We start from the raw sequence: 21,644 nt of genomic DNA, 5'->3' as shown, positions 1-21,644 counted from the left end.
ATGCTCTAGCAAAGCGCGGTGACATACAACACGTACAACGGCACCATAAAGGGGAAGTTCCATGTGAATGACGCCACCCTTGGGGCTGCTTTAGCTGATTTTGTGTTGATAAAAGACGATTTGCGCTTTTCAGTCTGTTACAGCGTGATGTGCTTACTTCATTACGAACACTAGTTTTACCAGAGCGAGCGCTCTCGTCTCATAACATGCTTCTGAGCTTGCACGTTTTTTTCACGTCGTTAAAGCCCACACACGACCATTTTTTACGACGTTAAAAACGATGTGAAAAATTAGAGCATGTTCGAAATTTTTAATGGCCATTTTTTACATCGTGAAAAATGCTCTGAAGCCCACACACAATCGTTTTTAATGACATAAAAAAGTCATTTTTTAGAACCCCAAAAACGGTCGTGTGTACGCGGCATTAGTCTATGAACGACCATTGCTGCTGTGGATATTGATTATTGTCCTTTTGCCTCTGATTGTGATTGTGTCTGTGTGGTAGTATGGGGCACAATTGTCTTTTAATGTTTTTACTAGTGCAGCTGCACTGAACTGTTTTGTAAAACTTTATAAAACACAATAAAATATAACTTAAGTAAAAATGTTTTAATAATTTACTCAGAGCTCACTTTCAAGTATCTATCTTTGTTGGAACATGGAGATGTTCCTGGTTGACATGAAGGGCGCAGTAAAAGCTGGTTGTTAAAGAGCGGGACCGGGAAGCTGGCCACAGTGATCAATATCCACAGCAGCAATGGTTGTTTATAGATTATTGTCCAGGTCTATTTCACAAATTAATGCATTCCTTGTTTGGCTTTCTTTTTGTGTTGTTGGTTTTTGCAAGTTGCAGTTCCAGCAACAAAGTTATTAATATTATACAGAATTTATAAAGTGCCAACAGCTTGCATAGGGCTTTACAAAGTAAAGGTAACCAGTCCAGTTATAATACAATTCAATACATTATTATTGGGAAGGTTTTGTGCATGAGAGCTTATACTATATGAGTGGAAAGTGATACAAAAGGTAATAAATGTGAGGCACAAGTTGATAGAGGATGTAGATGTACTTTTTTTTAGGTAAAGGCAGGATAGGCCTCCCTGAAGAGATGAGTTTTCAGGGATCCCCTAAACCAATCAATATTTGCTTATTGGGATTTTTTTTACCAAAAATATATAAAATACAAATTGGATGAAACTGATTATGAAATTCATTTTTTTTTTTTGTATAGGTATTATAGCAGAAATATTTTTTTTTTCAAAATTGGCACTTTTTTTGTGTATAGCGCAAAAAATAAAAACCGCAGGGGTGATCAAATACTACCAAAAGAAAACACTAGTTGTGGGGAAAAAAAAGGTACAACGTTGCACGACCGCGCAATTGTAAGTTAAAGCAACGCAGTGCCATATCGCAAAAAATAGCCCGGTCATTAAGGGGGTAAATCCTTCCGGGGCTGAAGTGGTTAAGAACCTCCAGGATTATATCCCCCCATTCATTACATTTTCGTTCAATTGACCATACTCAAATCCTCAGTGAAAACAAAAAAATATAAAAAAAAAAAAAAAAAACAGTGCTTTTTGCTTTCAAATGTGACTATCATATAATAGGTAGATTCGAAATACTTCCATTAAAAGATATATAAATACACTGGCCCGGATTCAGATACATTTACGTATCTATTGGCGGGCGTAATGTATCACAGATACATTACGCCGGCGTAACTTAGGGCGCAAGTTCCGTATTCAGAAAGAACTTGCGTCCTAAGTTACGGCGGCGTAGTGTAAATGTGTCGGTGTAAGCCTGCCTAATTCAAATGTGGAGGATGTGGGCGTGTTTTATTTAAATTACTTGTGACCCCACGTATTTGACGTTTTTTACGAACGGCGCATGCGCCGTCCGTGAACGTTTCCAAGTGCGCATGCTCCAAATTACGCCGCAAACGGTCAATGCTTTCGACGTGAACGTAACTTACGTACAGCCCTATTCGCGAACGACTTACGCAAACGACGTAAACTACGATGCTGTTCGGTCGTTTCCGACGTCCATACTTAACATGACTTACCCCTGCTTTTTGAGGGGTAACTTTACGCCGGAAAAAGCCTTGCGTAAACGACGTAAAAAAATGCGCCGGGCGGACGTACGTTTCTGAATCGGCGTATCTACCTAATTTGCATAATCCTTGCGTAAATCTACGGAAGCGCCACTTTGCGGGCAGCGTAAATATGCAGCCTAAGATACGACGGTGTAAGAGACTTACGCCGGTTGGATCTTAGGGAAATCTATGCTCAACTGATTCTACGAATCAGTCGCATAGATACGACCCCGCACACTCAGAGTTACGACGGCGTATCCGGAGATACGCCGTCGTAAATCCGATCTGAATCCGGGCCACTAACTCTTTTTGTGAATCTTGTAACAACCACCCACACTTATGGTCACCAAACACAATGGACCTTTTTTTCCTCATCTGTATATATTTTGTGTGCTTCACCCCACTGTGGCAACACGACTAATCCCCTATTCAGGGTTTTTAATTATTATCACAATTGGATTGATCTTAGTAAGGTATCACATAAATTAGTTGTTTTTAGCGCATATGTTTATATTTTTCACATTTTGTTGTTTGGTTGGTAACCTTTTTCACATACTGCAGCTTTTTACATTTATTTATTAATTGTGTGGTGTATTTTGGATTTAGTAGCGCTGTAGTTTATCAGTAATATTTTAAAGATAGCACGAAGGATTGATGAGTTGTATGGTATTAAGTAATTAATGAGTACGTTTTTGTGGGGGTGCTGTATATTGGAGTATCACACTGTTTGTAAAGAGAGCACTATATACCTAATTTTTCTTACATGTAACTACATCTTATGAGAATGAAAGAGGAGAATAAGGAAGGATAAGTGCTGGATATTAGGTTAGATAAATAACACACATGCACTATTGACCTTGATTAATTTTGAGGTCCGCAAAAGAAGGTGAGCAGACTGCACGGATTGGTTGGAGTGGCAATAAGAAACAGAAGATTTTGACAAGTTTAAATTGATTGAGACGGACTTGTAAGACAGTTTGGATTTTGATTGAGGCAGTTTCAATGACAATTTGTTTGAAAAAGTAAAACATTTTGGTGTTTTTTCCAAAAATGTTTTATTTTTTCATTTATATCACAAAAAATAAAAAACCCAGAGGTGATCAAATACCACCAGAAGAAAGTTCTACTTGTGTGAAAAAAATTATATAAATTTCATATGGGTACAGCATTGCAATTACCAGTTAACTACTTGCCGACCAGCCGGCGTCATTCTACAGCGGCAGGTCGGCTCTCCTGGGCGAGAGCCCGTAGTATAACGTTGGCTCTTTGAGTGGCCACTAGGGGCTGATCTTCTGTTCATACAATGCATGAACAGAGGATCAGTGTTTCCCCTAGTGAGGCCACCCCCCCCCCCACACAGTAAGAACACACCCAGGGACATACTTAACCCCTTCCCCACCCCCTAGTGTTAACCCCTTCACTGCCAGTGGCATTTTTATAGTAATCCAATGCATTTTTATAGCACTGATCGCTATAAAAATGCCAATGGTCCCAAAAATGTGTCAAAAGTGTCCAAAGTGTCCGCCATAATGTCGCAGTAACGAAAAAAAATCACTGATCGCCGCCATCACTAGTAAAAAAAATATATTAATAAAAATGCCATAAAAATACCCCCTATTTTGTAAACGCTATAACTTTTGCGCAAACCAATCAATAAACGCTTATTGTGATTTTTTTTAACGAAAAATATGTAGAAGAATACGTATCTCCCTAAACTGAGGAAAACAAATGTTTTTTTATATATTTTTGGGGTATTTATATTTATTATAGCAAAAAGTAAAAAATATTATTTTTTTTCAAAATTGTCGCTCTATTTTTGTTTATAGCACAAAAAATAAAAACCGCAGAGGTGATCAAATACCACCAAAAGAAAGCTCTATTTGTGGGGAAAAAAGGACGCCAATTTTGTTGGGGAGCCACGTCGCACGACCGCGCAATTGTCAGTTAAAGCGGCACAGTCCCGAATCGCAAAAAGTGCTCTGGTCTTTGGGCAGCAATATGGTCCGGGGGTTAAGTGGTTAAAGTAATTGCAATAGCAGAAAATGGCCTGGTCATAAAGGGGGTAAAATCTTTCAGGGCTGAAGTGGTTACACATACAGTATATACTATATGTAGTTTATCTATAATGTTATTAAAAATGGGCGAGCTACTTATTTATTTTGTACACTATGTGGGAGTTTTAATCATGCTGCACAGTTTTGAATATTAGCATTTGGATATTGTAGCCGAAGCCTTTTAACATTTTGGTGAAAATAGCGGCGCTATACCGTCGGAATTGCCGCGGGATTCGGCCACTAGCGGTGCGGTATTAACCCCCGCTAGCAGTCGATAAAGGGTTAATACCGTGGTTTCCCATTGTTTTAAATGGGAAGGAGCGGTGAAGGAGCATTATACATGCCGCTCCTCTCACCGCTCCAAAGATGCTGCTGGCAGGAGATTTTTTTCTCTCCCGCCAGCGCATCGCCTTAGTGTGAAAGCCCTCGGGCTTTCACATTGAGTATGCAGTGCAGGAGTTTTTCAGGCGGTATAGCAGCACTATTTTTAGTGTGAAAGGAGTCTAATCTACCACCTTTACTTCAGCCACCCTCCCCTTCCCCATGGTACATTTTTGAATGATGAGGTATCAGATTTTAAGGCTCTATGACAGATCTACTTTGCTAGCTAAAGCAGATAAAAAATGTCACCAATGATAATCCCTTGCCTATTAGTCTTGAAAAAAGAGAGAATTGATTTTTAAGATTCTCCTCCTATTGATTTCAATGAGGGTTGCATTAAAGATGACAATTTGCAGTTTTTCGGTGTGTTTCCAAACCAACCCACACATCAAACCCAAGCAGATGAGCTCATCACTAATCTTCAAGCCTGCTCAAAATTAGTAAATGTTAATTCAAATACAGCTCCAACTTTTGTTTTATTTTTACAGATGTCAAACTTGAGTTAATCACCAATTCACAAAATGTTAGGAGGTGTCATTTTTTACTACGATTTTTTGGTTTCCTAGCGTTACCCTCATTTGTTCTTGTTTGTCTGGTGCTCAGCGGTTGTAAACTGTCTCACATAGTTTTTGACACTAGATGTCCCATTTCAGTGGATCTTTTATCCAATTTGATGTCTGTTTTACAGTTAATTAGTTTTTCTGTTTTTGGGACAACTTTTTTTTTGGTCTGTCTTTATCCTTGCCTTTTTTGCCTTTTGTTGGTGCTTTTAGGATTGGGGAGTTTATAGCACCTAATAAATCCACCAGCACTTTTTTATTATTTTCTTAGCATTTTGAATACAGTTATTTTTTAACATTTCTAATGTAAAAGTCAAACTTTTTTACAAGATCCTCCCTGATTGACAATTGGTGTAGGCAGTTCTTTGGTGTGGAGTTTTGGCCTAGACTTTGGTGCCACATTGGGATAAATAGAATTGAAAGGATTTTGTTTTAATTTTGGATAGAACACCTGACAAGTTTTTATCACTGTCTTCAACCCCACTAGGGAGATGCCCCCTCTCTACGTATCCTAGTTATGTTGGTCACTGGGACTCAGTGAGGGGAAATATAAAATGTCGAATTGTCACAAACAGAAATAAGGGTAAATCTTCTAATGGGACACATGTTTTCATTAGCATCTTTAAAACAGGAGAATTCCCTTCGCTATATAGGGATTTCCTTTCAGTTCCTGTTGCCTCTCTTGAACACATAGTGCAGGAAAAGCTCCTCAAGAAAAAAAAAAAGACAGCAATAAAAAAGCTGCCAGGAATTTTAGCATAAGTCACCTGCTACATGGGACATTCTGACATAATGACATGGATAACAGTGAGTATGTGAGGTATCACAAGCAAATCCTAGATTTATGGGTAACATAGGAGGGGACTGAATGTTAAAGTGATAATCAAGCCTATTTTTTAACAAAATAAAACAGAGGTTATACTTACCTGCTTTGTGCTGCGTGAGGGAACCTACGTAGGCATGCCCCCAAGCCAAGCTATGTGGGTCCATAGACACACACAGTGTGGCTCAGTCATGCCCCCTGCTGCCTCCTCACAGGATTCGACTGACAACAGCAGGAAGTGAATGGAGAAGAGATGCATCTGGGATGGAATTCCTGATAGGACTTTTGGGGGGGAGGGGGTAGGAGCAGTGGCGGAATAAGGTATTTCAGTGCACAGGGTGACGATGCCAAAATGAGCCCCCCCCCCCCTCGCAGAGCAGTAGCAGAGCTAGTAGAAGCATATCACATGTGAGGGTTGTGGAGTGCACCAGTATTACTATTTACATTTCTGATTGGTCCTCATAATGATCACAATGCACACAGCCAATTAGATTGCTTAGATGAGGGCTTGGTTCGCAGCCAATAATGAATAACCTGGCTGTCCAAGGGCGATTTCTGAAGATCGTAAATGGTGCTCTAGAACTAGCTTAAGCTGATCTTGGTCCTGCTTGAAAACCTCTTTCGATTTGCGGACTGCATTTTGTTCTGACAGTGGAGGAGTCTTGCTGTCAGATTACAATAGCACGGAGGGGAGATTTCTCTATCCACCTTGTTTGAATGGATGCAGGGATCTGTTCAGCCTGCTGGAAAAAAAAAATAATAGCGCGTACTAGGGTTGTACTGATGTCCGTGCTGGTACTAAGTATTTGCACGAGTGCAAATGCTCCGATACCTAGGATAAGTAAAGGATAATTGCTGACAAGCCCTCTTACTAGACCCAGTGAAACTGCAGTAGTGATCCCTCCAGCTGGATGTTTGCTCACTCTGTGTGACCAGGGTGACTCTGGTCAGTAATGTAGCACATATGTTCCCTGGCAGTGGCTCAGTGTATTTCTCTCTGGTGGCACTGGTTAGCAACGTGGCTCTCTCTGGTGGCACTGGTTAGCAGTTTGGCTCTCTGGTGGTACTGGTTAGCAGCGTGGCTCTCTGGTGGCTCTTGTTAGCAGTGTGGCTCTCTGGTTGCTCTGGTTAGCAGCATGGCCCTCTCTGGTGACACTGGTTAGCAGCATGGCTCTCTCTGATGTCACTGGTTAGCAGCGTGGCTTTCTCTGGTGGCTCTGGTTAGCAGTGTGGCTCTCTCAGGTGGTGCTGGTTAGCAGCGTGGCTCTCTCAGGTGGTGCTGGTTAGCAGCGTGGCTTTCTCTGGTGGCTCTGGTTAGCAGTGTGGCTCTCTGGTGGTGCTAGTTAGCAGTGTGGCTCTCTCTGGTGACTCTGGTTAGGAGTGTGGCTCTTTTTGGTGGTGCTGGTTAGCAGCGTGGCTCTCTGGTGGCACTGGTTAGCAGCATGGCTCTCTCTGGGGGCACTAGTTAGCAGCGTTCTCTCTGGTGGCGCTGGTTAGCAGCGTGGCGCTCTCTGGTGGCACTGGTTAGCAGCATGGCTCTCTCTGGTGGTGCTAGTTAGCAGCATGGCTCTCTCTGGTGGCGCTGGTTTGCAGCGTGGCTCTCTCTGGTAGCCCTTGTTAGCAACATGGCTCTCTCTTTGGCTTCCCCCAGCACACTCCTTTCTGTTTTTCTGTCTCTTGGAGCTGCTACAGTGTAGCACTCAATTCCCCAGCTTGTTTCTGGGTTCCAGGTTCCGGTCTCTCTCTCTCTTTTCTCCCAGCAGAGTGCATGTTGGGATCTGTAGTCTCCTCCCTGTGGAGAACAATGGAGCTGTTGATCTTCTGGGACTACATGTCCCCTGATGCTCCACTCGTCTGTTGTGATTGGCCCATTGCTGTGGCCAATGGGGAGGGAAAAAGAGTGGGCAAGAAGCTGGGCAGTGAACCTACTGAGAGAGCCACTCTCTCTTCTCCCGCATTGCTGACAGGAGTAGGGGGCGAGCGGAGGAAACACTCTGACAGCCCGCAGTTCAGCTGAGCTGCAGCCCGCTGGCACTGTCATCGCTTCACTGATGGGGGGGCAAGGGGAGGGGGCTTGACAGCACCCACTACAACTGCCAGCTTTCTAGATGTGTCACCCAGGTGCGATCTGCCCCCGCACCCCCATATCAACACCACACTACTGTTGAGGGAAAGTAGTACAGCACACTGTGCAGGCAGAGGACAGGTGCTATGATCTACATCTACATGCAGGAACAAAGCCGCCCTCTGCCTACTGTGTTACATCCGGCAGCATAGTCTGTGCTTGGCAGGATTGTACCTGGCAAACTCTGCCCCCTTACCACATGAAATCATTACGCCTGGGGCAGCTGCACATCCCACCCTTCACCCCTCCCAGAACCGGCTCTGGGAGGGGAGTTTTTACTTAAATGCAGGAAATGCATTAAGGTAAAAAACTTACACTTTAGAACCACTTCAAATACAGTCATTGTCTACACCAAAGAGGTCATGTTAGCCAATGTAAAACAAAATATATCCTTGACGCTTGGCCTTAAATTTTGATAGGTGAATGAAGGTACTTCCTGTGTGAGTTCAGCAGGTTTAAATAAATTTGAGGCATGACTCTGTCTCTGACAAAAGCTGTTCCAAGAGTCCACTATAGTGTGAGAGTTCTACCCTTTCCCTTTGGGGCTAACCTTCTCTGGATTTTGTATAATATGCAACAGAGAGGTTAACTTTGGGCAATTATCTTCTAACTGGAACACAACTACTAAGGATTGTCTTCCTGTCTGAGGACTGGGATACTTCCTTTACAGTTATATAATTTTAAAGCCTCTCAAGGCAGGATTATGGACTTCTAAATCCTAAAACAATATAGAAGGCAAAAAAAATTAAAAATAATGATACCCAAATATAAAACAGTCTATCTAAAACAAAAAATTCAAAACTCTTTAAGTAAATTTAAAAGCATGAAAAGCTTAACTCAAAACCCTGCCAAAGTTTTAAATAACATATTTATTCAAACCATTCATGTGATTGATTAGTTTCATCCCAAGGCATAGTTTGCATTACTATTAGATACACCTTGTGCACAACTTGCTTTTTTTTTAATGACATTTCTAGTTATTTGTTTTCGCTTTGGTGTTTGACATTAATTTGATTATATTACAGAACAGAAGAAGCACATATTTTCATAGATGTCAGCTCAAAGTAAAAAAGTTATACAATTTCAAAGTATATGTTCAGCTGCTGACAGAGCAGCTTTGTGACCTTTGGAAAACATGCAAGCTCATCAGTAAGTTCACTACTCAACAAAGCATTCACAGGTGGCCATTTACCTTTACATGTAACAATTATATCGTACCTTATCTTGATCTTTATTGTCTTCATTGTCCTATAGGATAAAGGTTATGGATGCACTGCTTACTTTATAAGGGTTTGATTGTATTACTGATGGGGAAATTGCATATTATATATTTCTTTATTAAGAAAGTGGCTCACTAATGCATTTTAAGCCTCCAAAACTTGGATAAGGAGGCCATATAAGCACATAAGCATGGCTTTACCTTATATCAAAGGAATGTTATTGTTAACTGGTCAAGTCCTTGAGGGGTCATATTCAAAGAGTTGGCTTGGGAGTGGTCTATTCCTAAAACACAAGTAGGGATGAGCCGAACACCGCTCGGTTTGGTTCGCAGCAGAACATGTGAACAGGCAAAAAAATGTGTTCGAACACCGTTAAAGTCTATGGGACACGAACATGAAAAATAAAAAGTGCTAGTTTTAAAGGTTAATATGCAAGTTATTGTCATAAAAAGTGTTTGGGGACCTAGGTCCTGCCCCAGGGGACATGTATCAATGCAAATAAAAGTTTTAAAAACTGCAGTTTTTTCAGGAGAAGCGATTTTAATAATGCTTAAAGTAAAACAATAAAAGTGAAATATTTCTTTAAATTTTGTACCTGGGGGGTGTCTATAGTATGCCTGTAGCACGTTTTCTTATGTTTATAACAGTCTCTGCACAAAATTACATTTCTAAAGGAAAAAAGTCATCTAAAACTACTTGCGACTATAATGAATTGTCGGGTCCCGGCAATACAGATAAAAGTCATTGGAAAAAACGGCATGGGAGAGGCCTATTGGGTCTGGTATAAATATTAAGGGGAACCCTGAATCAAAATAAAAAAAAAATGTGTGGGGGTCCCCCCCAAATTCCATATCAGGCCCTTTAGGTCTGGTATTGATGTTAAGGGGAACCCTGCGCCAATTTTTTTTAAAAAAATGGCGTAGGGTTCCCCCTCAAAATCAATACCAGACCCTTATCTGAGCATGCAACCTGGCAGGCCGCAGGAAAAGAGGGGGGGATGAGAGAGCGCCCCCCCCCGAACCGTTCCAGGCCACATGCCCTCAACATGGGGCGCGAGTAGTTTTAAATGACTTTTTTTCCTTTAGAAATTAAATTTTGTGCAGAGACTGTTAAACACAGGAAATATGTACTACTTTACAGGCATACTATACGGGCATCCAGCCAATGTTCGAGTGTTCGACCCAAACATAAAGCTCATCCCTATACACAAGTCTAAATACCACAGCCCAAACTGGAATAAGTTAGTCTCATCCAGAGCTTCATCATGTACTATGTAAGCGTCTGGTTATCTGGCCATGTGGCGTAACAGCAAACGGGACATCAGCAAACAGCATCTTCAGTTAAGTATTCTTGTTATATATTCTTTATCTGTATCTGTCATTATCTTTAACAAATGTTATACTTTTAAGTATTTGTATGATCTCTCCTTGCACATATCGAATTAAAAAAAAAAACGAAAAGAACTTACACTATCACATGACCGTGATGAAACAATTACAGTAAATAGGTATGATAGATAGATCGATACTATTTAGGCATTATTTTAAAAATCCCTGATACAGTTTTGAATCTTCAGACATTTTTTAACATACAGCAATTCCTGGCTACGAGTGAAACTCACCAGTGAACTATTATTGCTATCCAGCAAATACAGTGCTGGATAAGTTTAATTTGGATGTTTTATACATTTTTTTCATTTTCAATAACACCTATGAAACTGGTGTGACAGAGCATTTGTATAGTTTGTAAACAGTACTTTCAATCTTACTTTCTTTAATTCAACTAAACTAAAGGGGAAGGGGAGACGAATCACTCCAGTTAACCAAGTTTATATTATTTCTTACTCACATAGCTATTATTCTTCAATAATTTTGTGAATAAAGCCTTCTTAGTTGTGTGTGTAGATTTGAGTTTGAGTTACTAAGCTCTGTAAATATTAAAACAAACTAGGATAAAACTGGTAATTGAAAAAAGCCCAGAGAGCCACCTGCTGGCTAACTAAAAATATGCATATGAAATATTTATATGCAATATTAAATATCTATGTGACATTTTTTTTTATCATTTTACAAATTGTAATTTATAGCTCTCAATGTAATAAATAAAAAGATAAAATATACAAAGCACTGCACAGTGTCTGTGTTTGATAATATTATACAAAAAGTGCTGCTCTATTCTTCAAATGCATATAACACAAACAGGGGTCAAGTCCTGGGGAAAAAAGTGTGGGAACTCCCACCCAAGATCCACTCCCCCACCAAAAAAAATCCACTGTACCTTAGTAATCCTTTATGTTACTGGCCACTTCCTGTATATGGATTCATCGGGTAGCAAGTTCTTTCTAAATCCCGCGGCAGATCTCCGCAATGTCTCCTGGGAACAATGACAAAAGCTCCCAGGAGACATTGCGGCATCGAGGAAGTGACGGAATACCCGCACACTACAGTACCTGATGAATCCATATACAGGAAGCAGCCAGTAACATAAAGGATTACTAAGGTTCGCCTGCCCCTGACAGTGACTCGAGCTGGGCATCGCCGCTTAGTGAAGGATTGGCTCGGCTGCTCTAGTCCTGCAAAGGGAACTGCGTTCCTGCTGTGAAAAAAGTGCAGGAACTCCGTTCCCACGCGTTCCCGCAGGACTTGAGCCCTGAACACAAAGCAATCAGCAAAATGCTGCAGCACGGCGTCCCAGAGGGAGCCCGGGAAAGTCCTGTTTGGGGTTTATGTATCTTCCAGGTTCCTCTCATGTACATTTAGGGATCTCTGATCCACGATCCAGTGCAAAGTTTACTTCTCTCCCCACTAACAATTTAAATTCACCCGGTGCTCTCGGCCTGCAGATCAGACAAGTCCAGTCTGGGAGAGGTGAAAGGTTAGTAAAAAGAAACAAGCTGTATATGTGGAGGCTGACAAGTGGTAGGCCTGCTCAGCCTGTTAGTTAGGACCTGTATTTTTGTGTTGTTAGTGCCGGGATATGGATAGGCTTCTGTTTTGGTATTATTTGCCCTGTTCATTTTCTGGAACACTGTACAGCACCCGTGAACAGACTTGTATATAGCGTTGCTAGAGTAGGATATTTTTGTTTTAGGTGTAGGTAAATTTTCAGGTTCGGCTGGCCAAGCCTGTGTGTTATTTTCTGGGTCAGGTGAGTGAATCATGTAGGCTGGATGACATGAGGGCTAATGAAAGGGGCAGCTGCAGCCAGGCATGCTGGCAGTGCATGAAGAGGTGGTACTGGGAGCAGTAGCCACAAGAAAGGGCAGCTAGCACCAAAGACCTCTATTTTTGTTACACCTAGTGTCATACTGCAGCGAATGGCGTTTCTACAAAGTATTGACTCGGGGGGGGACCAATTTGCGTTGGTCTATCACATAAATTCCCAATGAAAAATACATTTACATTTTTGGTTGTAACATGACAAAATGTGGAAAAAGGGGTATGAATACTTTTTTCAAGGCACTGTATTTACGGTCTTCTTTTGAGAGAGCTTTGGCAGGTATGTTATGTGCAGGCACAGGGTCACTTAGGCACCCTTTTACCTTCAGTTTGGGGGATGTAATTCATATGTTAATGTGAGTGCCGACTAACTTTAAAAAAAAAAAAAAAAAAAATCTGCTAGCATGCTTTTAGAAAGGTAAAATATGTGGTGCAAAGGATCAGTGTATTACATTGCTGGGTAGATTAGACCAATACATTTTATACACTACTCAATAGTTGGCTGAAGCTTGTTTAAAGTGACAGCAATTCCATTACGATCTGTGTTTAACATCCCAAATTGCTGCTGAAGAACCTTTTAAAGGCTTCAGGAAAGCTGCTCACAGCTTGTTGAAAGCTTTGCAAATACTTTGTAAAAGCTTGCTGCCCACACTGTTTTTTTTTCAAGCAAAAACCATTAATGATTAATTTTATAGAGATATGTAACTGGAATTAGTCATTTACTTTAAGGAATACGTAACTGGATTATATGGTGACCTTTTCTCTCTGGCTGGAGTTCAGCTTTTACTATTGGAAATCCTTGTTCCATGACTGAAAAAAAGTAACCCCATTTTGGTTTTGAATAATAATCTCCCTTGCAATTGAGCCCTCAGAGACTATCTCTCACTTTACATTTCTGTGCTGATGCTCCATATATATTATGGAAAATATATTAGGAGGGAGACTTCAGCCTCATTGTTGCCCTAAAAGACCCAACGGTGTCTGGTGTGCGCTATATACAGAGTGCAGAGGTCAGGGGTGTGTAATGTACAGAGTGAAGGTTTCAGGGGTGCGCCATGTATAGAGTGCAGGATTCAAGAGAGCATTACATACAGAATGCAGAGCTTAGGGGTTCTCTATGTACAGAGTGCAGGGTTCAGGAGTGCTTTACATACAGAGTTAAAGTGGTTGTAAACCAAATTTAAAAAAAATAAAATAAAAACCTGCAAGACAAAGGCATAATCAGCTAGTATGACTAGCATACTAGCTGATTATGCATTACTTACCTTAAATCGAAGCCCCCAAAGCCATCCTCATCTTCCCCTCCAGCCACAGACATATCTCCTGGAGGTTACTTCCGGGTATAGCCGCTCCGGCGATGTGATTGGGATCCGAACTTGCGCACAGGAGCCATCAAAGCCGGCATTATTCATTCAGAAAACCGTCATTCTCAGTGCGCCTGCGCTGTGGACAACAATGCATTCTTTTTGGCAAACCTACACGGTTTAGGAGATATTGCAAACACCTACAGGTAAGCCTTAATCTAGGCTTACCTGTAGGTGAACGTTGTAATGGAGGGTTTACTTCCATTTTAAGGGGTGTGTTGTGTGCAGACTGCAGCGTTTTGGAGTGTGCTATGCATAGTGTGCAACCCCTCTCTGGCCCAGCTCTAGCACCTCCCTGTGTAGCTGGCTCTGCCTTGAAGGGAGATCATTCACACTCTCAGATTCTGAGTTGTCTCTGATGTGAGTGCCTGTAAAATGTTAGTTACAGGAATTGCTGAGAGCAAAGCTATTCCTTTTAAACACAAAAGGCTTCTGTGTTTAAAAGTGACAGCAGCGAGTGTAGAGTGGGAGCGGAGGGATAAGGGGAGGAGGTGGTGGAATGGAGTTCCACCACCTCAGGGTTGCAAAACTGAGTGCGAGGGCCACATGACAAGGTCTGACAGGCCGGATCGGCCTGCAGGCCTTGTGTTTAACATACAGTATCTCACAAAGGTTAGTACAACCCTCAGTTTTTGTAAAAAATTATATCATTTCATGTGACAACACTGAAGAAATGACACTGCCTTATCCCTCTTGGGCATGGAATTCACTAGAGCTTCACATGTTGCCACTGAAGTCCTCTTCCATGATGAAGACATGGAGATGGTGGATGTTAGAGACATTGCGCTCCTCCACCTTCCATTTGAGGATGCCCCACAGTTGCTCAATAGGGTTTAGGTCTGGAGACATGCTTAGGCAGTCCATCACCTTTATCCTTAGCTTCTTTAGAAAGGCGGTGCTCATCTTGGAGGTGTGTCTGGGGTCCTTATGTTGGAACACTGCCCTGCGGCCAAGTCTCTGAAGGGAAGGGATCATGCTCTGCTTTAGTATGTCACATGGAATGGAATTCCTGGTTCCCTCAATGAACTGTAGCTCCCCAGTGCCTGCAGCACTCATGCAACCCCAGGCCATACAACTCCCACCACAATGCTTGACAGTAGGCAAGAAACACTTGTCTTTGTACTCCTCACCTGGTTGCCGCCACACACACTTGACAACATCTGAACCAAAAAAGTTTATCTTGGTCTCATCAGACGGCAGGACATGGTTCCAGTAATCCATGTCCTTAGTCTGCTTGTCTTCAGCAAACTATTTGAGGGCTTACTTGTGCATCATCTTTAGAAGAGGCTTCCTTCTAGAACAACAGCCATGCAAACCAATTTGATGCAGTGTATGAGCTGAGCACTGACAGGCTGACCCCCCAACCCATCAACCTCTGCAGCAATGCTGGCAGCACTCATATGTCTATTTCCCAAAGACAACCTTTGCATATGATACTGAGCATGTGCACTCAACTTCTTTGGTTGACCATGGCTAGACCTGTTCTCAGTGGAATCGGTCCTGTTAAACTGCTGTATGGTCTTGGCCACCATGCTGCAGCTCAGTTTCAGGGTCGTGGCAATCTTCCTACAGCCTAGGCCATTTTTATGTAGAGCAACAATTCTTTTTTTTCAGATCCTCAGAGAGTTTGTTGCCATGAGGTGCCATCTTTAACTTCCAGTGAACCAGTATGAGAGAGTGAGAGCGATAACACCAAATTTAACACACTTGCTCCCCATTCACCCCTGAGACCTTGTAACACTAACGAGTCACATGACACAGAGGAGGGAAAAATGGCTAATTGGGTCCAATTTGGACATTTTCACTTAGGGGTGTACTCACTTTTGTTGCCAGCAGTTTAGACATTAATGGCTGTGTTTTGAGTTATGTTGAGGGTACAGCATATTTACACTGTTATACAAGCTGTACACTCACTACTTTACATTGTAGCAAAGTGTACTTTCTTCGGGGTTGTCACATGAAAAGATATGATAAAATATTTACAAAAATGTGAGGGGTGTACTCACTTGTGAGATGCTGTAGATAAACCCGTTTTATTTTTGATTCCCTGACAGATCACATATCCAAGACAAAAATCTGATAATGTTACCACTAGCTTTACATTGCTTCTATTGAACCTTGCAGAATGGTGGCACTGTTGCAGAAGCACTGAGACATATAATGTTGGGGGGTGCACAAAAAAAACAAAACATTCCATAAATCATTTATGGGCAAGTGAAGGCTTCTGATTACCCTTCTTATAAACTAGTTCAACCACTCTTTAAGAACTAAAACATATTGCTGCATGTACCCTAGATAGACTGACACCATAGAGAAAGCGGGTGACTACAATGTAATGAATATATATATATATATATATATATATATACATATATATATATATACATATATATATATATATATACACATATATATACATATACATATATATACATATATATATACATATATATATATATATATACATATATATATATATACATATACATATATATATATATATATATATATACATATATATATACACACACACACACACACACACATATACATATACACACACACACACACACACACACACACACACAGCTCAAAAAATGTGATCATCAAAAAGTTTATTTCAATAATTCAATACAAAAAGTGAAACTCATATTATATAGATTCATTACACACAGAGTGATTTATTTCAAGCATGTCTTTCTTTTCATTTGAACAATTATGACTTACAGCTAGTAAAAACCCAAACTTCAGTATCTCTGAAAATGTGAATTTTGCATAAAACCAATAAAAAAAAAAATAAGGTTTTTAAATACAGAAATGTTGGCTTACTGAAACATATGTCCATGCAAGTATAGTATGCACTCAATACTTGCCCGGGGCTCCTTTTGCATAAATGACTACACCAGTGGGGTGTGGCATGCCGACTTTGCACAGGATAAAACACAGTGGACCAACCTCACGCAACTTTGATTGTGTGCCTCTCCACTCTTCCCCTAGTCTCTGGGACTTTGATTTTCAAATGAAATGCAAAATTTACTTTCATCTGAAAAAAAGGACTTTGGACCACTGAGCAACAGGTCAGTCCTTTTTCTCCCTAGCCCAGGTAAGACGCTTCTTCTTTTTCTCTGGTTCAGCAGAGGCTTGACACAAGGAATGTGACAGTTGTAGCCCATGTCCTGGGTAAGTCAGTGTGTGGTGGCTCTTGAAGCATTGACACCAACTGTAGTCTATTCCTTGTGAATCTTCCCCAAATTCTTGAATGGCCTTTGCTCACAATCCTCTCAAGGCTGTGGTTATCAGTTTCTTGTGCACTTTTTTCCTACCACACTTTTTCCTTTCACTCAACTTTCCATTAATGTGCTTGGATACAGCAACAGTCAGCTTTATTAGCAATGACCTTTTGCGATTTACTCTCCTTGTGGAAGGTGGCTTCTGGACAATTGTCAGGTCAGCAGTCTTCCCCATGATTGTGTAACCTACTGAACCAGACTGAGACACCATTTAAGGCTGGGTTCACACTGCTACCAGATGCGGCTCGCAGCAGGGGGTCCAGTAGAGTCCCTGTTCTCCATTTCAGGGACGAATCAGGGCTGAATTGTTGGCTGCATTCAGCCCTTCAACAGAGCCAAAGACGCACAGGACTCCTGTGCAAGCTGATCCACAGCTGCAACAGAGCTATGTGAACCGGTTTCATAGAGCACCAGTCACAACCTCCTGGCATGCAAATTGGAGGTGGGGAAAGCAGCATCCAATTCGCACTATTGTGAACCAAGCCTAAAGGCTCAGGAAAACTTTACAGGTGTTTTGAGTTAATTAGCTGATTAGGAGTGCGACACCGTGAGCCTACAATATTGAACTTTTTCACAATATTCTAATTTTCTGAGATACAGAATTTTGGGTTTGCACTTGCTGCAAGCCATAAACCTCAAAATTAAAATAAAGAAATGCTTGCAATACATCACTCGTGTGTAATGAATCTATATAATATATGAGTTTTACATTTTGACTTGAATTACTGAAATAAATTACATTTTTGATAATCAAATTTTTTTAGATGCACTTTTATATAACCACAGATTATAATGCTTTCTCCATTGTATCAGTCCATCTAAGGTGGAAGCATTTTGTTTTTAGTGATTAACCCCTTCTCAATGAGCATACGTGTATATGCGGCCTCATGAAAGTGGGTCCTCATCAGTGGAACTGCATATATGTGTACCTCGAGAGAGCCCTAGGTCCCCAGATAACAATTGGAAATCAGGAGGCCTAATTCGAAATGAAATGACAAAAACAATCTGGTGCCAGGAAACAGGAACATATGTTGCAATGGGAACCTTGTGGGTATCCTGCAAGAGCCCAAAGAACAGCTGTGTCGATAGGCACCTCAGGAGAAGTGTGAATATACAAACATTTAGGGACAACCACAACTGAAAGCACCAATCGGGACAGTCTTACGTGGACAAATGATTAAAACGTTCAATGGAATAAAAGCATGTGCCAATTTATTGATAACATGTGCTTAAATTAGCTTAAAGCGGTCCTCCACCCTAAAGTGGAGTCCCGCTGATCGGAACCCTCCCCCCCTCCGGTGTCACTTTTGACACCTTTCAGGGGGGAGGGGGGTGCAGACACCTGTCTAAAGACAGGTATTTGCACCCACTTCCGGCCACACGATACGGGCGAAAGACGGGCATTCCGTCACATCCCGGCTGTCGCCCGTTGTGTGCTGGGAACACTCGGCTCCCAGCACACAGCGTGTGAGCCAATCGGCGGGCGCAGCGCGACTCGCGCCGTAGGGAACCGGGCAGTGAAGCCGCAGTGCTTCACTTCCTGGTTCCCTCAGCGTGGATGGCGGGGGGAGCAGCAGAGTGACGAGCGATCGCTCGTGCTCTGCTGCGATCGGCGCTGGACTCCAGGACAGGTAAGTGTCCTATTATTAAAAGTCAGCAGCTGCAGTATTTGTAGCTGCTGACTTTTAATATTTTGTTCCCATGGCACATCCGCTTTAACCGGTTCCTGACCGGCCGCCGCAGTTTTACTGCAGCAGAATGGCTCCCCTGGGCGAGCCGCCATAACTGTACATTGGCCCTTAAGATGCTGTAGGAGGCACCCGTGCCCGGCAGGCACGATGACTGCCATGCACCCGTGATGGCTCATGACAGAGCGAGAACCGGGATCTGTGTGGGTAAACTACCTACAAAGCTATCCACAACTCTGCCCCAGCTACATCACTGACCTTGTCTGTAAATACCAACCTAATCATTCTCTTCGTTCTTCTCAAGACCTCCTGCTCTCTCATCACCTGCTTCCATGCTTGTCTCCAGGACTTTTCCAGAGCCTCTCCAAGCCTATGGCACTCCTTACCCCAATCTGTCCGTCTATCTCCTTCTCTATTAGCTTTTAGAGGATCCCTGAAAACCCTCCTCTTCAAAGAAGCCTATCCTACCCACACCTAACAACTGTATTTTCATTTTGTCCATCTGATCATCCCCCAAATCTAGTACCCTTTGTTCCACTTGACCTTTTCTTCTAGACTAAGCTCCAACAAGCAGGGCCCTCTGATCCCTCCTGTATTGAATAGTATTGTGACTGTACTGTCGTCCCTGATTTTGTAAAGCGGTGCGCAAACTGTTGGCGCTACATAAATCCTGTATAATAATAAACACAGATCCCAGGTTCTCTCAGGGGAGAGTAGACAGCTCATACCAAGTATAAACACTGATCTCTCAACTCCTAGTCACCCTTCTTTTGTTTAACCACTTCCGGACCGCCACACGACTATATACGTCGGCACTTTGAAGAGGGATATCTCGGTTATGGCAGGTGCTGCCATAACCCAGGTATCCATCTCTTCAGGCGGCGATTTGATTTAGGATAATAGTGGTCTCGGCGGCGAATCCACCGCAAGATCATTATCAGCAGCGGGACAGGGCCCCCCTCCCACGCCCTCTGTGGCTTACCGGAGCCGTCGGTAGTGGCGGAGGCTATCGGGTCCTTCTCGTTGCCTGGTATGGATACGAGTGAGGGAAAGATGGGCCCCCACCTGTCTCCATACCAAAGCAGGGTGGAAGTGACGCCAAAATGTCACTTCCACACATAGCTCTTAAAAGAGACTTTGTCATTTGTTTCAAATGACAAAATATTGTTTTATTGCATTTTAGTCTAAATATGAGATGCAAGGTCTTTTTAACCCCAGATCTCATATTTAAGAGGACCCGTCATGCTTTTTTCCCATTACAAGGGATGTTTACATTCCTTGTAAAAGGAATAAAGGTGACGCAATTTATTTTTTAACTATGTAAAAATAAATAAAATAAAGTAAAATAAATAAGAAAAATCTAGACAAGCTTGCGCGCAGAAGCGAATGTATACATGAGCAGCGCCCTCATATGAAAAACAAGGGATTGCCACGCTCGATGGACATTTTTAACTGTCGCCTATGGGGATTAAAGGTAAAAGTCTGTTGCCATTCCACGAGTGGACGTAATTTTGAAGCGTGACATGTTTGGTATCAATTTACTCAGCATAACATTCTCGTTCACAATTTAATACAAAATTGGGCCAACTTCACTGCTGGTTTATTTTTTAATTCAAAAAGTTTATTTTTTTCCAAAATAAGTGCACTTGTAAGACCGCTGAGCAAATACGGTGTGACAAAGTATTGCAATGACCACCATTTTATTCTCTATGGTGTCAGGAAAAAAATGTATAATGTTTGGGGTTTCCAAGTAATTTTCTAGCAAAAAAAAAAAAATATTTTTTTGTATCTTGTAAACAACACATCTGAAAAAAAAAGGCTCAGTCCTTAAGTGGTTATAGAGCAAAAAAAAAAACCAGATGATCAAATACCACCAAAAGAAAGCTCAAGTTCATGAAGAAGGGCTACGCCCCTCCCTCTCCATTCTCCTGTTCGTTCCGTGGTGGTTCCATCATCTCGCATAAACAAAAAGACCATGAATTTTGAAATGTATAAAATGTCACTAGCAGGGAAGGAGTTAACACTAGGGGTCGATCAAGGGGTTAAGTGTTACCTACAGAGGAGTTTCCAACTGTGGGGGGAGCGTACTGACGGAGTAGAGAGATCTATGTTCTTGATCACTAGGAAGAGGTGATCTTTCTACTCCCCTGACAGAATGGGGATTTGTTTGTTTACATTGACAGATCCACCTTCTAGCTCTCTGTGGAGCGATCGCGGGTGTCCCATGGACATCGCGGCCGTCAGCCACACGCATCAGCAACGTGCCGCGGGTCTACGTGCCTGCTATAGCCATTAAAGAGACCGCCGCACCGGTATGGCAATTTGCGCAGCTGAGCCATTCTGCCGCAGTATAGCTGCGGTGGCTGGTTGGCAAGCAGTTAGTGTTTTAGGTAGGATAAAAAAAGCACAATATTTTTAGGCCCTACTAGGGTACATAAATGACATACACATGCTGTATGCAATATCACTGCAATTTTCATTATTGTAGGTCATGGGTCTTCAAACTATGGCCCTCCAGTTGTTCAGGAACCAGGGCTGTGGAGTCGGTAGATAAATGTTCCGACTCCTCAGTTTTATGTACTTCCGACTCCCCGACTCCTCTGTATTAATATGCAAATGTATTTTATACATTCCTTGAGGGAAAGAAACACAACCTAACACAGGACTACTGGCTGGGAAGCCAACAGTCTACTGTATTGCACAGTTTAAGCAAAAGGCAAACACAATGAAAACAATCAAGTGGCTGGATAGTAGCAGCAGGCATAAACATCAGGAACAGGATCTTTACCAGTTCAAAAATACAAACCACATTATTTGGTTGTTTTAGAA

The sequence above is a fragment of the Rana temporaria genome, chromosome 1, assembly GCF_905171775.1.
Source record: "Rana temporaria chromosome 1, aRanTem1.1, whole genome shotgun sequence".
Classification (NCBI taxonomy): Eukaryota; Metazoa; Chordata; class Amphibia; order Anura; family Ranidae; genus Rana; species Rana temporaria.
Note: the sequence above shows the minus strand (reverse complement) of the source record.